Source organism: Talpa occidentalis, unplaced genomic scaffold, assembly GCF_014898055.3.
Source record: "Talpa occidentalis isolate TD23 unplaced genomic scaffold, MPIMG_talOcc4v2.1 talOcc4.17, whole genome shotgun sequence".
NCBI classification, from domain to species: Eukaryota; Metazoa; Chordata; class Mammalia; order Eulipotyphla; family Talpidae; genus Talpa; species Talpa occidentalis.
This window is the reverse complement of record NW_023601754.1, coordinates 5,150,376-5,165,494: the sequence shown is the minus strand read 5'-3', so window position 1 is coordinate 5,165,494 and position 15,119 is coordinate 5,150,376. Positions and strand designations below refer to the sequence as shown.

The window sequence follows — 15,119 nt, the reverse complement described above, 5'->3', positions numbered from 1 at the left end:
CAAAGGCATGGGCTAGGGAGCCGGAGCTCAGTCCCTGTGGAGTGAGGGTGGCGCTGGGAAGGGAGCGGGGCGAGTCAGCTGCCCCTTCAGTAACTTCATGGAGAACTGACCAGACGGGACATTGTTCACCCAGGAACTCTGGCCCCGAGATGTCTGAGTTGATGTGTGCTTTTTTTTTTAATTTATTTATTTATGCACACAAGAACTGGGGTGCAGGCCAGAGGTGTGGGGGGTGCGAGGATTCACCAGGGACAGAGTGGGGAGCAGAACAGGCAGACGGACTGAAATCCACTGCTGAGGGGAGCAGCGGGGAGACAGGAGAGGTCTCAGACAGGAGAGGTCTGCTGCGCCATGTGGGTAGCTCCCTGGCTGGGGATCGAACACGTGCTGCCATGGCTATAGCTTATAGCTTCACACTTACAGTTTCACACTTATCCCCTTGCGCCACCAGGGAGGCCCTGATGTGTGCTTTATAGTCTTCAGTTGCCTTTCAAATCTCAGCCTCCTCTTTTCTCTTTCCCTTTATGTGTTGGATGTCTAAGCAGCCCCAAGGAGGGTTGATGATGTCCCAGATTCCTGCCATCTTATTTATATGACATCCAGGCCGCTCGTAAATTCTATTGTAATTCAATAATTTATTGAGCACCTACAATGTCTTTATGTTGAAAAATCAAGTATAAACCACACAGACTATCCGGGATCACCATCCAGCTGTCGGCACTAGGTTGTTTCCTAGTCTCTTCTCGTGAATGTGCTATGGAGTTATTTAGATTTCATCCAACATGTATACGTTAGCAATTTTATACCTCTTTTCTTGCTGCTTCTGTTCGAATATATATAGTTTTTATAGTTTGAATATATACAGTTTTATATGTAGTTCAAATATATATAGTTCGAATATATATGGCTTTATATATATATAGTTTTTCATTTTGAATGTCCAGTTTGAATAGAAATATTATCCATTTTGAAGAGAATGGTTTATCTGACTTTATTCTAATGTTTTGAACTTTTATGTTTGACTTACTATGGGTTTGGTTATCGGCCTATTTTGCCATTTTATGACATGCATATTTTCAGTGGCGACGTTTAGGCTAAGCTGTATTTATTTACACCACAGTACATTAACCATAAAACTATCTAACTACAGTGAAGCTATGATCATCCGGAGCCCTCAGGGAGTGGGTTCTTCAAGATAGCCAAGTTTTGCGAACTCACATTAACTCTTTGTGATGGAAACCTATTTTGAAAAAGGATCGTATCTTTCCTTCTTACCTTGAACACAGTGTGTCACCTCTCTTTGAACTTCAATAGTAACTCACCGTCACCAGTAAGATCTGCGCCGTGTTAACTCAGCTCTTGTTAAAGGACGTGGGTCTTTGTTTTGTTTTAAGCTATTTTTCGGTTCTTTTTTTTTTTTTTTAAGATTTACTTATTTATGCATACAAGAACTGGGGTGCAGGCCAGAGGTGCGTGGGTGAGCGGATTCACTGGAGACAGAGTGGGGAGCAGAACAGGCAGATCCACTGAAATACACTGCTGAGGGGAGCAGCGGGGAGACGGGAGAGGTCTGGTGTGCCATGTGGGTAGCTCCCTGGCCGGGGATCGAACTTGTGCTGCAGAGGCTGCAGACAGCCTCATAGTGCTGTGCTTAACCCCTTTTAGTTCTTATTAGTATTTCTGAAAACAGCCCTGTTTCCTCCGTTGCTGTCAGCGGTATTCACTCTCAGCTCTACCTACAATCCTCCCTCTGCCCTTCCAATTGCAGATTTTATGCTTTTGTGGGCTTGGATTGGGGCTGGTGAAAATACAGCTGGGAATGAGAAAGGACTTCGGGGCCTGCTAAGGGTCAAATGCCTCATGGGTATGAACTTGCAAGTAGCTCTTGTCCTGAAGCCCCTTAGTGGCGAATGTGTGGGTTTGCTGTGTCTTAGCCCATGGGGTGGTGGGGGTGGTGATGGAGGAGATCAGAGGTGCCCCTTCCCTGCCTGTGGTTGTCCCCTCGCAGGCCTGTGTGGAAGCTGATTCCAGCCAGGGCGGGGAGCCTGGCCTGGGCCCGGGACCGAAGTCAGCTAATTGAAAACTCCTTAAGAGAGAAAATCAGGTTCATGACAGGTCTCTTTTTAAACTCAGAATTTATCAAATGTTACCTCTATTCTGATGATATGCTGCTAATTTCCCTTCTCTAGCTCATTGCCTCTCCCTCCCTTTTTTAAAATTAAGTGCTAAACATAGGTTCTTTTTGCTTGAGATTTTTTGGGGGGACTAAAGCTAAGTCCTAATTGTAGAAAGGCATCTCTATTCAAATTGGTGGTGTCCTCAGTGATTCTAATTTTCTTCTTCTTTTGGTAAATGCACATGGTTACGGATGCGTTACACATATTGTTTTACTTTAGGCTCTTTGCACAGTAAGAGTGAGAAATGTTTTGTTAAAGGTAGCGGCAGGTGAACGATCGCCTAGAAGCCTTGGAAACCTGACATTCCCATTTATAGTGTTGCATTGTCTTCTCACTGCATGTCCAGAACAAGGCGAGGGGCATGTTATCCCCGGGCCAGAACCAGCTGACAGAGGTGCCCACTGACTTACCCAAAGTCACTGTGCCCTGCCTCCTCCCAGGATGAGCCCCACTTGCCTGCTTCCCAGACCCTTGGGTACCCCCCAGCTCTGTGTTGGTAAATAACACGTGCAGATTGGAGCTGCCAACTCCTCTGAGTAGACAGCATGTCAGCTCCTCCAGAGTGACCGAGGGAACTCGATCTGCATGTGGTCCTAGGGGAAGAAGTGTGTCATCTCCAACCAGCTGCGATCCTGCTGCCAGACGCAGTGGACACAGTCCATTTGGAAGCTGTGGACCAATGGGTCAGTTGTGTGCAATGACTTGGGGACCCTAGGAGGAAAGGTAGTGACTTTAGATATGTCAGTAGTTGGCCAGTATTTTTTTTTTTTGAGTGTTTGGATTTTTAAAATTATTTATTTATTCATTTATATTTTATATCATTGTTCATTTTTGTACAATGCTTGCTTTCTCCTCTCAGGTACAGTCCCTGAAAAATTCCAGTTCCCACCACCCCTTCCCCCGTGAGCCATCACCATAGTCCCTTGTGCTCTTCCCTCCCGTTTTGATCTCGTTGAATGTCCCTGCCCCTCCCCGGCAGAATGTCTCTGATTTACAGTTGCCTGTTAATTTGGGGTTTTGATTTATTGCTATTGTTTGTCCAGTATTTTTAGAGAACTGAGTTGGGTTGTGCTTTGGCCATGTGGCAGCCGTCAGCAAAAGAAATCATTTTGGATAAATTCTGATCTATTTCTTGGTATAAACAATGTCTTTGCCACTTGTATCCAAAGTGTGTTTTCTTTTTTTTTTTTTTTTTTACTTTTAGATTTTAAAATACAGCTGCTGGAAAAAAATAGTCTTTGGCCAAATTATTTGCATAGCTGGATGTAATGTCAGTTACAAATTCTGTGACTTCTTGTTTTAAGAATTGTTAATGATAGGCTGTATCAAGCTGATGTTTTTGAAGGTCTATGTTGAGGTTACATTCCATATAGAATATTTAAATAAACCCGAATCATGTTTAAACAAACCTTAAGTAAATTTATATTTTTCTTTCCATCTTCCCGTGTGGGGGTGTAATTGCTGATGGTTTAGACATTGCTTCCTGAGACATGAACCCAGTACCCCAAATCCAAAATGTTCTCATTATCCAGTTTATTTTTTTAAAAATCAGAAATTTAGACTGATCTATTCATGTTTGTCCTGTAATTAAATTCATTTCCCAAACATGTTACTAAAATCTTAGAAATAGCAAAGATTTAAACCCTAACCATGGGCATGGGAATGAATATTTTTTTCCCTATTATTTTTTCTCTCTCTCCCAGAGTGATTAATTTCACATTCTGTGTCTTAGTCCATGAGCCATAATGCGTTTGCGGAGATCCCTAATTCAGTGAAGCCTGGTTAGGGGGTCATCTCTGTTACGAAGACAGCTGCCTGAAAGGCATTCCCTTCCCCAGCGTGGATTTTAGATTATGGCCAATCAAGACTCAGAGCTGGAAGAACACCTGTCAGAGACGGTTTTCTACAAGGAGCTGGTTTCTTTAATCAGATTTCATTGCACTTCAGAAAAAGGTTCATTTTAAAATGTGGCTCAAACGGGCATCTGCTCTTATGATTCATCCTCAGCAGACTTTTAAAGCTGAAATACCAATTTAGCGCTTACTTACAACATTGTTCTAAGGTAGAAGGAGAAACTGCATCCAAGTGTTTAAAAAGGAAGGACTTTCCCAGACCTTTGATTTGTAACTTTTCCTTCTTGCGAAAGAAATCTCAAAACTTATTTATCTAAAAAAAAAAAATCTAAAAATATTACCTTAATAATTTATAATAACAATTGATAATACTTTATCTAAATAAATCTAAAAATGTATTTTTGAGCTTCTTTGTGTGAGTATCATCAGCGATGGAAATTCTTACGGGCCAACTCTAAGAAATGTCTAGGCTGAGCCATGGAGGCCTGTAATGTACCCGGTAAACTTTCTCCTGCTGAACGAGGCTCCCTTTATCTGTGAACAATGCAAAATATTATTAATACTGACTGGTGTTTAGAGAAACTGCACTTGACTTTCAACTCTGCTCTAATTAGAGGTTCCGCTAAGTACATAACGCAGGTATTTTCCCACATCTGCAGACTCTATCGAGTGTACCATTAGAAGACAAACTTCATTTTGCAAACTGTAATTTAACGGTGTAACAGTGTGCGGACCGGAATATCAGTTAATTTTCAAAACATTTTATTCTGCTCCAATTAGCTCAGGTCCTGGAGGGCAAAATGACAAGAGGTTACTCGTTCACTATGTATTTAATTAATTGAAAAATGCTCAAATTGCTTTTACAGTTGTTATTAAAAAGTAGAATCAGTGTTGCCAGTGCTCAACCATAATTGGAACCCCAGGGAATTAAATATTTAGCATTAGTAATGTAACAGCACTTAGGACACAAATTTCTATTTTCGTAATGAAAGCTATACACTGAGTGCAAGCGGCTGAAACGACAGCTGTGACAAGTGACAAGTGAACCGGCCTGGGATATTTCAATAAGACACCTCATTGGACAGCAAGTCTTACCACATTACTCGTTTGTAAGAGATCTGCAAGTTTAATTCCCAATAGAAACCCGTTACCCAAGTATTTAGATTTCTAATTGCACGCAGGATGAACAGTTGGGCAAATGTCTTGCCATAAGTGGCTGAAATGTATAGCGCTTTCGAAATAATCCTATATAAGTTCATGCCTTTGTCAATTTAAAAATAGCAGGACTGTCAGGGAATAAAGATCTTATTTGTTTTAAGTTTAATTACGTTTTTAGGCATAAATGCTTTCCGTGTTACCATGAGAAAAGCTGGAGAGTGGACTCTAAGGGGCTGCGGTGGTGGGCGGCTGGGGACCCTGAGGGAGTCCCTCCGTAAATTAACCGGATGAAAGTACTTGCTTAGGATGTAGTTGATGGCTGAGCTGTTCTTCAACCCCCGTTATAGAGCTGTCTCTCGCTCCTGTTTTCCTTCTAAACTAACAGCCGCCTGGTACAACTGTTCAACTTGTCAGAATGTATTATATGACTCCACTAATAAATAGTATTAAAGGGTATTTGACTTCATTTCTCCTTTGCAGAGGGGATCAGATGGATACACACAACTGGCTTAGGTCGGCCTTATTTTAATTTGTTTATGTCATCTTCGTAATATGGAAGGTCCGTGGTTTGAATTTTACAAATGTTATTTTCCCGAGCAAGTACAACTTACGCATTACGGACATCGGAAGCAATTAATGGAGACTATTTATTATCCACGCTGTCCTTGAAAAGCGTCTGACTTTGACATTCAGCCCACGTTCAAAGTTTTCGAAAAACCATAGCTAAACTGACATTCTTTGAAGCCGGACTAGACTAATTCCTTGGCCAATCAGCCCATGTTTTCTTGAAAAAAGAAGCTGCAGGACAAATTTCATAATTTTCTTTTGCTTACCATGGTCCCTAGGTTCGTATTTTGAGACTAGATTCCAACTGATTGTGATTTCTTTTTTTTTTTTTTAAATAATACAGGCTTCCTTTAAGAGAAAAGAAGAAGGCAGTTTATTTCATACACTTTCCCTTTCACTCTCCTCTGAGCCTGCTGACCTCCCTGGCGGTCCCCTTTCCTCACGTTTTGATAACTTTGCAACATGCCATATTCTGTGCGTGCTATACCCATGCACCTACAGTCCTTGTGTGTCTCTGGCACAGAAAGAATATTTAAAGACCCAAACCTGGATCACTCTGTAGGAGTCCGTGCCTTGCTCTTTTTCTCATCATATCGTAGACAATCTTCCTATTTCCGTGTCCAGATCTTTATCTTTCTTCGTAATAACTAATTCTCATTCCAGATTTGGGGGTGTATCTACTGCCCATTGGTGTCATCTAAGGGCATCTCCGGGTTTTGCTCTGGCAAATAGCCAATGTGCCTGAGTGTGCGTGCTAGGAACTGAGCATCTTTGTGGACTCGTCATAATGAAATGCTGAACTCACATTTATTAAGTGGTTATTCTGTGCCAGGCATTATTCAAAGCGCTTCACACATATTAACTCATTCCATCTTCACAGTCAAGAAGTAAGTTGGATTTTTAACCATTACTTCACAGGTAGGGCAGCTGAGGCAGAGAGAGGTTAAGTAACTCGCCCAAGGTCGCAGGTAAGTCATCAGCAGAGCCAGGCTTCAAGCCCGGGAGGGTTGGCACATGCCAGTCTGAGTTTTCAGCCAATACAGTGTACACTGCACCTGTATTTTTCTTGTAATTTGCCTTTCCTCCTAAGTAAGTTTGAACGTGGCTTCCTCTATTTATTGACCTTATATTTCTCCTTCTTCTAAGTGGCCTGTTCATTCTTTTGCTCATTTTCCTGTAGTGTCATCTCAAAAATTGCCCTGAGGCCTGACCAGGTCCCAACCTGGGGGTGGTTTGGAGTTGGTATCTGCCCTTAAAGCAAAGAGGCTTTGTCTTTTGGGGAAGACAGAGCAGTCTCCCCCAAAAAAGCCTCCCACATGGTCTTTTCAGTTGTTGGCGGCGCCTTTCATCTTAGGGCTTCCTCTTGCTTTGTTGTAGCTTATGTGGTCGGCTGTTTCCTGGGTCTTTCGGCTGATGTTTTACCTCTCTTGATTGTTCACTAAATATTTTAGACTAGAAGCCGCCCTCTAAATTCTTGGCTGTGTCCCGTAGTATAGATCATCTAGATTGCTGTCATTACCTTTCATAAATGGGTAGCCATCATTTTACACTCTTATTTACCGAAAGAGTTATTTTGAAAAGAGCATTGAGCGTGGTTAGACCAATGTCGAGTTCTGGGGTTTTTTTTTCCGCACGGGGGACAGATAAGGAAGAGAGATACTCTCATTAGTCATTTCCAGGTGGTTGTTTTTTTGTTGTTTTTTTTTTCATTATAGTTAGCGATGGAACCTGTAGGATTCCCACTTTGGCAATATGTGGAGATTTCCCTTGTAATCAAATACACTTTTTAATAAACATTCCATGCACATTTAAAAAGAAAGCATATTCTCTCTTTGGGAAAATGATCTTCAGTCTGCTTATTGAGTCAAACTCATTAATTGTGCTCTTCATAGGCTTACCTGTCAGTCTTTGAGAGTTTGCGGTTTGCAGAAGTCCCCCTGTAGTTTCAATAATTTGCTGATAGATTTCGATGCCTTTTTATTTTCACGGAGTATAGAGATCATTTCTGCTCTGTCTTCCCAGCAGACCCTTCCTTCATAGAAAATGGCTCTCCTCCTTCCTCTGTTGCAGAGGGCAGCCTCTGCCTGGCACCGCTCCCTTCCTGAGTCAGACTCACAGCCAGGGCTGCCTCGTGATTTCCTTTTCCTCCCCATTCCAGTAGGGTCTGGGTGACTTCACATTTTTCTTGCTTGTCCTTCAGCTGCAGCCTCGAGCGGGGAGCCTTTTCCAGGCTGTTGCCCCAGGGGCTGTGGGTGAGGGAGGGTCTGCCAGGCTGGACGGGGCACTAGCACCCTGCACGTGCATGGGGCCCAGTGGGCATGCGTCCTGGCTTCTGCTCTCCAGACCCCTGGCAGCTCCGCCGTCGGGCCCCTGTGCTCCAGCCTTTCCATGATGGTGAAGATTACCCAGCTGCCCACCCTGTTCTTTCCTCTTGGTCTTTCTCTTTTATCCTGAGGGTCTCTTCAGTGCCTTGCAGTCATGGGCGATGCCACGTAAGAGGAAGGTGCTGAAGAAGGAGAGTGGAGCAGCTGTGCCTTGGTGGAGCCTGCTGGTGGGTGAACTTCACCGTGGGGTGGTCAGGGCAGGGGAGTCCTGGCTCTAGGGACCCTTGGACTTCTGCATCTGGAGGTCTCTTGTGCTTTACATGTGGGGCGCGAGAGATGAACCCTAGATCTCCCGTCTGGGAAGTAGCACTTAGAGGCTGGTGTTCTGGACACAGGGAGGCGTGCTCGGAGAGCCCCTGGTTCACTGTCGCTTTAGCGCGGCCTCTGCCTTTCTCTGTAGCTGCCGTCCTTAGGTCTGCCGCCTCTAGTCTCCTGCCGGGCCACCGGAATGCACAGGCAGGGGGAGACCTGGGGCCTGGCATGGACTTTCGGCCTCTCTCTTCGCCAGCCCTCAGCCCCCTGCACCTGCCTGTGCCTCCCTCTCCCGGGCCTCTCGCCACGCTTCATTCTCATCACTGCTCTCCACAGATGTGGCTTCTAGCTTCCTTTGCCCTTTATAGCCAACTTAGGGCCTCCCTGGTGCCACAAGGGGTTAAGCACTGCACGGTGAAGCTGTCCACAGCCTCTGCAGTAGGAGTTCGAGTCCCAGCCAGGGAGCTACCCACATGGCACGGCAGATCTCTCCTGTCTCCCCGCTGCTCCCCTCAGCAATGTATTGCAGTAGATCCACCTGTTCTGCTCCCTGCTCTGTCTCTGGTGAATCCTCTCACCCTCCCCCACTCCTCTGGCCTGTTCCCCAGTCATATATGCGTAAATAAATCTTAAAAAATATAAAGCAACTTAATCCTTCACCCATTCTCTGCTATTTAAAATAATTTTGCTGTCCTTTAAAATGATTTATTTTTTTTGCAGTCATGTCTTCATTCTTTGTCCTACGGTACTTAAGTTGTTTTTTAATTTCTTTGTAAATTTTAGGGGATTATAGGAAAGGGGGAAATTAAATGTATACATTCCATTCTCTATAGTTAATTTTCAACAGGTTCCCCCTCCCCCATCTTCCAGAAATCACTCTAATGTCTGATTTGCTCTTGACTCCATTCTTACTTATCTTGCTGTCAAGTATTTCTTTATTTAATCCTCTAATTTAAGCCAGAAGTTCACAGGTGGGCCTTATGCTGGCCACTGCTACCTAAGTGGCTTCACAGCTTGAGGATGCTTTTCCCTGGTTCCTTTAGCAAGAAGCCCCTGTCTCTGTCAGTGCCACCACAGAAGGCCTCTCGAGAAAAGGGAGTCTTTTTAAATTTGTAGATTGCCCATTACCTTTAGATGGGTGGGGGGCCCCCCACAGGTTTTTATCGTGTCTCTTTTTTTTTTTTTAAGATTTATTTATTTATTTACACATGCACTGGGTACAGTCAGAAGCGCGGGAGGGTGAGAGGATTCACCAGAGCCAGAGCGGGGAGCAGAGCAGGCAGAAGGACCGAAGGACACTGCTGAGGGGAGCAGCGGGCGGCAGAAGAGGTCTGCGCGCCATGCGGGACCCTCACGTGGGGCCGGGGATCGAACCGGCACTGCAGAGGCTGCAGGTAGCTTCGCAGCCCAGGGCTCAACCGCTGCGCCACTGGGGAAGCCCTTGTTACTGTGTCTTTCTACCAGTAAAGTGAGCGACGGTATTTAAGACGATAACTTAGGCAAGTCTGTGATGATAAGCTACAAGACTGAGGTCAGCAAATCCAAGGGTCTCTAGAATCTATTAAAGATTCTAGATAGTAGAAGAATCCAGACCCAGTCAGGGATTTAAGTAAAGCCACTAAGTCCTGTGAGAGAAGGAAAAGAACACTTGAACACAAGCAAAGAAATCGACTTCAGAGGTATCTGGAAGATCAGGGGCTGGTTTAATGGTCACGGATGTAAGAAGTTTCTAGAACCAAAGGTAAGCAGAAGAAAGCGCACGGGGATTAGATCCAGGGCCATGAAATGCTTTTAGCTGAAAGCATCTTAGAGGACGTGGTTTGGGGGTACACCAGGAGTGGAAAAATGAGGGTGTCCAGAGGAAAGAGGCCTCGTTCAAAGAAAATCCAGTGAAATCCTGACGGAGATGCTGAGTTGGCGCCCTTGACTTCCAGGCCCCGGAGCTCAGGAAGCAAGGGCCGCGCTGGGGCACCGAGGAAACGCCCATTCCCCGAGGGCTGCCTGTTGAGAACACGCAGCGTGGCCGTGGACCTGCCCTTGTGAGTCGACATCCCAGCGCCCCTGAGCGTCGCCCCCGGGATGGTGGCGAATCACGCCACAGGCGAACTTGTCATCTTTCCTCTTAACAGCGTCAGCCACATCCGTGCATTCCTGGCCCCTCCATCCCGGGGGCGAGGGAGAGAAGGCAGAGGGCAGCGATGACCCGGACGGCTGCAGGCAGGACTGCCAAGCCTCCAGTGGGCCCTGCCTGGGGCGGTCACGATCTTTCTGGCCTGTGCTGACCCGCCGTCTGGTGCCAGGTCAGGGATGATTAATGTGACTTCCTGCCCCCTCGCTGGTGTGCAAATGCTGCAGGAGCAAGTCCTGAGCCTTTGAAGACTGCTGTTCCCACCGTGTTGTACATGCAGTAAACAAGTGCTCAATTAACGCTCCTGGGGAGGACAGAGCCACGGGGAGGCTCTGCGGAGGGGAGGCCCAGACGTGACTCAGGAAGGAGAAGAAACAGCTCAGGCATCATGTCTTTCTTTTCGGTCTTCAGCCGTCCCAAGTAAAAGGGACCAGCAGGACTACGTTTTGTAACTACCCGACTGCGATTAGTGTGTGACCCAGATGTTTGTCCCTATTAAGAGCTTTAACCCCAAGGAAGGGTGCAGGGTAGGGGCCAGCTGTGCACAAAGCAAATAAAACGTCACCCACCCTCTGCTATTTTCTGAGCTGATGCAACAGACTCTCGGGTGGAAATTTTCCAGTTGTGAAAACTTCTGAGACCTGTTATAATTTGGGTCTCATCTACCTCAGCTTCATCACAGAGTACCTTAATTAAATTAGTAAATAGCTGGAAGGTTCTGGAAGTTGCTTGTGGTCTCCGAGCTGTGTGGATGGGCAAGATAATGGAAGCGTCTAGAAGGTGGCATCCTTCCCCATGAATGCCTGGCATGCCATCTCTAGACACTTTGTTGTTGATGGTTTACTTCTCCCGTTTCTCTTAGTTCCCTCTTCAATCTCTAGGCCTATGTCTCACTGCTGGAACTCTTGTCTCGCTCTCCAAGTCTCGGCTTACCACTTCCTCAGAGAACCCCTCTGGAACGTCCATTTTCTCTATCACATACTGTCTCTTCTCTATGCTGCCAGTTGTGTCTTTTATCACTCTTTCCTCAAATTCTGGCACTTGTTTGATGTTTGTTGAATGAATAAATGGTTTTAACCAAAGCAGGACTAGATTGTTCTAGACTGGAAGACGTGTGATGCTTTCCATCCGCCTAGCCTGGAGGAAGTGGCTGCCAGATGCCTGTGTTGCTTTGCAGTGTGCCCAACCCAGGGCCATTGGAGTCACGTCGAGAGGAAGTTCCATCGGCTCCCCACTTGCCCCACATCTGTGTTCCAGCTGTGATAACTTCACTCTGTCCCTTTTGGAGGGAAGTGTGTAGATGAGAGTGCCCTGGGGTTGGAAGTTGAATTGTACGTTAATGATGAAAAACACATTTATTGAGCATTTACTACGTGCCAGCCACCAAGTGCCACGGACCAGCACAGCTGTGAACGATGAGGCTGTCTCAGGGTTGAGAGAAGTGTGCAGGGTGGTCAGGGAGTCGGCGAAAGCGCGCTGGTTCCTTGCCCAGCCGGACCTAGGGACCGTGGCGAAAGCCATTAGCCCTAAAGTTCACTGCAGGGGGAGGTGCAGCCACCAAGCTATCTGTGTAACATAGGCCATCTTGTTTAATTCTCAGGAGGAGTAGATCATCTATTATTCTTATTTTTGCAAGTGAGGAAACTGAGGCACAGAGAAAATTAGATGCCTACCCAAGTTCCTGCAATTCAGGGATGAGAGGACTAGAACTTGGATGCAGATGTTTGATGCCAAAGCTTCTGCAGGCATAGCCATTCTGCTGTTCCCCCTCTAGGCTGGCAGCAGCTCAGAATCGCCGGCTGCAGCAATTCTGGAAGAACAGATCACAGAGGAAGAAGAGACACCTCCGAGGACGAACAGATCACAGAGGACATCTATTTGGTCCATTGCCTTCGCCGCTGAGGTGAAAATGTAAGCCTGAAGTTTCCAGCCACTGATCATTTGCAGAGAGGGTGCTGCAGTTTTGCAGTTGGACTCGCATGTGCAGCTTACCCAGGGAAGGAGACGCCAGCCCCAAATCATTTTTGGCAAATGCACTTAGCCCTTTGACCACAGGGTAAAGGAACCCCTTCTCTGGGGTAACCTGAGTAAGTGCACTTAGTGCTTGGCTCCAAAAGACACTTTGAGGACGAACTCCCGCGCGCCTTGCCTTCTGACTTACGGTTCATGTCAAGCACCTCATAGCCCAGCAGTCAGCTCGTGCCCCGCCGGCCCCTGCGCTTTGTGGGGCGCGCAGCACGCAGCCCGGGAGGCGGACTCGGGACAACGTGGGGAAAGCAGCAGGACAAGGTTTCCACATCCATGGTACAAGTTTTGGACTAATGTCACAAGCCCTTTCTCCCCACTCTCCTGCACCTTCCCCCCGAGTTCATCAACTCCCATAGCTCCTTAGGTTGGAAAAGGTTTGAGAGTAAGGGGGGTGCCCTGGAAGGGATGCATTTCACATCCCGGTGCTGTTTTTGTAGCTGCCACATGTGGCCCCGTGTTAAGTAGCTGAACCCTTGTGCTGCTGGCAGTGGGACTGGGCCCTCGCCTCCTACGGGGCGCCTCCTGACTTCAAAAAGCCTTCCACAGGGTCTCAGAGGGGAGGAAATGCAGGAGGGGGTCGCACTTCTGCGGCCTGAATTCAGTTTCCATCTTCATGCTTCCTGGTGATGGAGCCAGGCAGGGGAGGGGAGGGTGGAGGGGTGTGAGGGCTTCCTGATAAAACCCTGGGAATCCTGATATTTTAAAGCGAGATGGCAACTCTCCACGAGCACCTACGTGTTTTTTTTTTTTAAGCCATAGTGAAATGTAATTTCAGTGGGGAAGGTTCACATTCAGACATGCAAGGTACATGCTGTCAGTTAAGGATTATTCATAAAAGCATTTCATGGGGAAAAGGCAGCTCTGGTAGCAGGCAAGGCCACCCCAAGAAGGGACACTGCGGGGTGACAGCCTCACGGTGAGTGGCTGGGAAGCGCGGACGCAGCTGGAGGGCCTCTCTGTTCTGGGAAGTCTTCGTGATGGTCCAGTGTTTGGATTTTGTTCATTTGCCTCTTACAGTTTCTCAAACTTTGCAGCAGTCTTTAAAATCTTCCAAACAAGGCCTCCCTGGTGGTCTAGGGGTTAAGTCTCAATGCTAGCACCACAGCGGCCTGAGTTTGCTCCCTGGCCAGGGAGCTACCCCCATGGCATGGCAGACCTCTCCTGTCTCGCCCGCTGCTCTCCTCAGCAGTGTATTTCGTCAGTCTGCCTGTTCTGTTCCCCACTCTGTCTCTGGTGAATCCTCTCACCCCCTGCACCTCTGGCCTGCACCCCAGTTCTTGTATCCATAAATAAATGTTTAAAAAAATAAAATCTTCTGAAACTTTTTCTATGTGAAAACAAACCAACGGAATCTGTATTCTCTCCTGCTTTCTATTTTGAATGAAAATTTTAAGTAATATAATAATGGACTTTTTTTTAAAGTCTGCAAACATGAGGCAGCCTCTAAGTTACTGCAGGAGCCACTTTATTCCAGCTGATTTAATAGAAACATGATCATACTTTGTTAGATTAAATGAACTGATTTTCCTTTTTTTTTATTTCTTCATCTTTTAGTTATAATTTTTTTTTAATGAAGTACCATTGTTTTACATCCCAGTTAATACTTTGGCAGTGCAGGACCTCTCCCCTCCCATCACTGTAGCACTGCCACTTCCAAAGCACCCTCAGCCCCCCACAGCCCATTGTGCTCTTTACCCCCACCCCTCCCCTGCCCACCCTGCCCCCAGCCTCAATTCTAAGTTCAACTTTCAAGGATCCGTTCTAATATTTGTCTTTCCACATGTCAGCCACTGATTTTTGTTTTAAAATGCAGCCCTTCAACAGGATTTCCTGCACACCAGGGTGTGTAGGTGTGTAAGGAACTGTGATAGAGACCTTGGCATCACCTTTAGAATAAATGACTAACTCAGAACATGAAAAACCCCTGTTTTCCTCGTGTAATGACGCACTCTGAGATTTGAAGACAACTTGGTTGTGATGATTTGGGGTGTGGTATTGGGGGGACTCCAGCTTTTCCATGGTGCCCCTGAGCTTAACCTGAGTCAGTCTGTCTGTCCTGTATGTATCTGTCTCTCTCCCCCTTCTAAGCCCATGGGGAGGCCAGTGGTAGCAGTTGAGCTGGAGATTTCTCAGTGTGAAACTAATTGGCCCATTTGGGGCTTATACCCAGATTCTTAGACTTCTTAGCACCTCTCTTTGGACAACTGGGCTTGCCACTTTAGATGCAAATGCTAATTGTTAATCATTAGGAATGGTCTTCCCCAGTGGGGTCACAGAGAGAAGGGAGTCTCCGCATCAGCACCTACACCCCAGCTCTTGCATGCAAAAATAAATAATTTTTTTTAAAGGCCCATTGAAATTTCTGATTCTTTTCTAAGGAGGTGTTTGCAGCAAGCTTGTTCTTGCAACATCTGTCACTTACCAGCTGTGTGACCTCTGGCAGTGCCCTCACCTCACTGCCTTGTTTTTCTTGTCTATAAAATGGGGATGTTAATAGCATTTACCTTAGAGGGCTGCTGCGAGGAGGATGCAAAAGAATTGATGTAAATCCTGCGCGCCATGTGGGACCCTC

At 46.3% G+C, this 15,119-nt stretch overlaps 1 long non-coding RNA gene across 11 annotated transcripts in view; it reads left to right on the top strand.

The window, feature by feature from the left end:
* The window catches only part of LOC119248903 (uncharacterized), a 99,327-nt gene that overhangs the window by 16,541 nt on the left and 67,667 nt on the right, over positions 1–15,119 (top strand). For 10 of the 11 annotated variants that reach the window (XR_008552385.1, XR_008552383.1, XR_008552380.1 and 7 more), the window contains one exon: positions 12,294–12,430. The exons of the other annotated variant lie outside the window; for it this stretch is intronic. This is a non-coding gene — a long non-coding RNA (uncharacterized LOC119248903). The remainder of the gene's footprint in view (positions 1–12,293; positions 12,431–15,119) is intronic. 11 annotated transcript variants of the gene reach the window in all.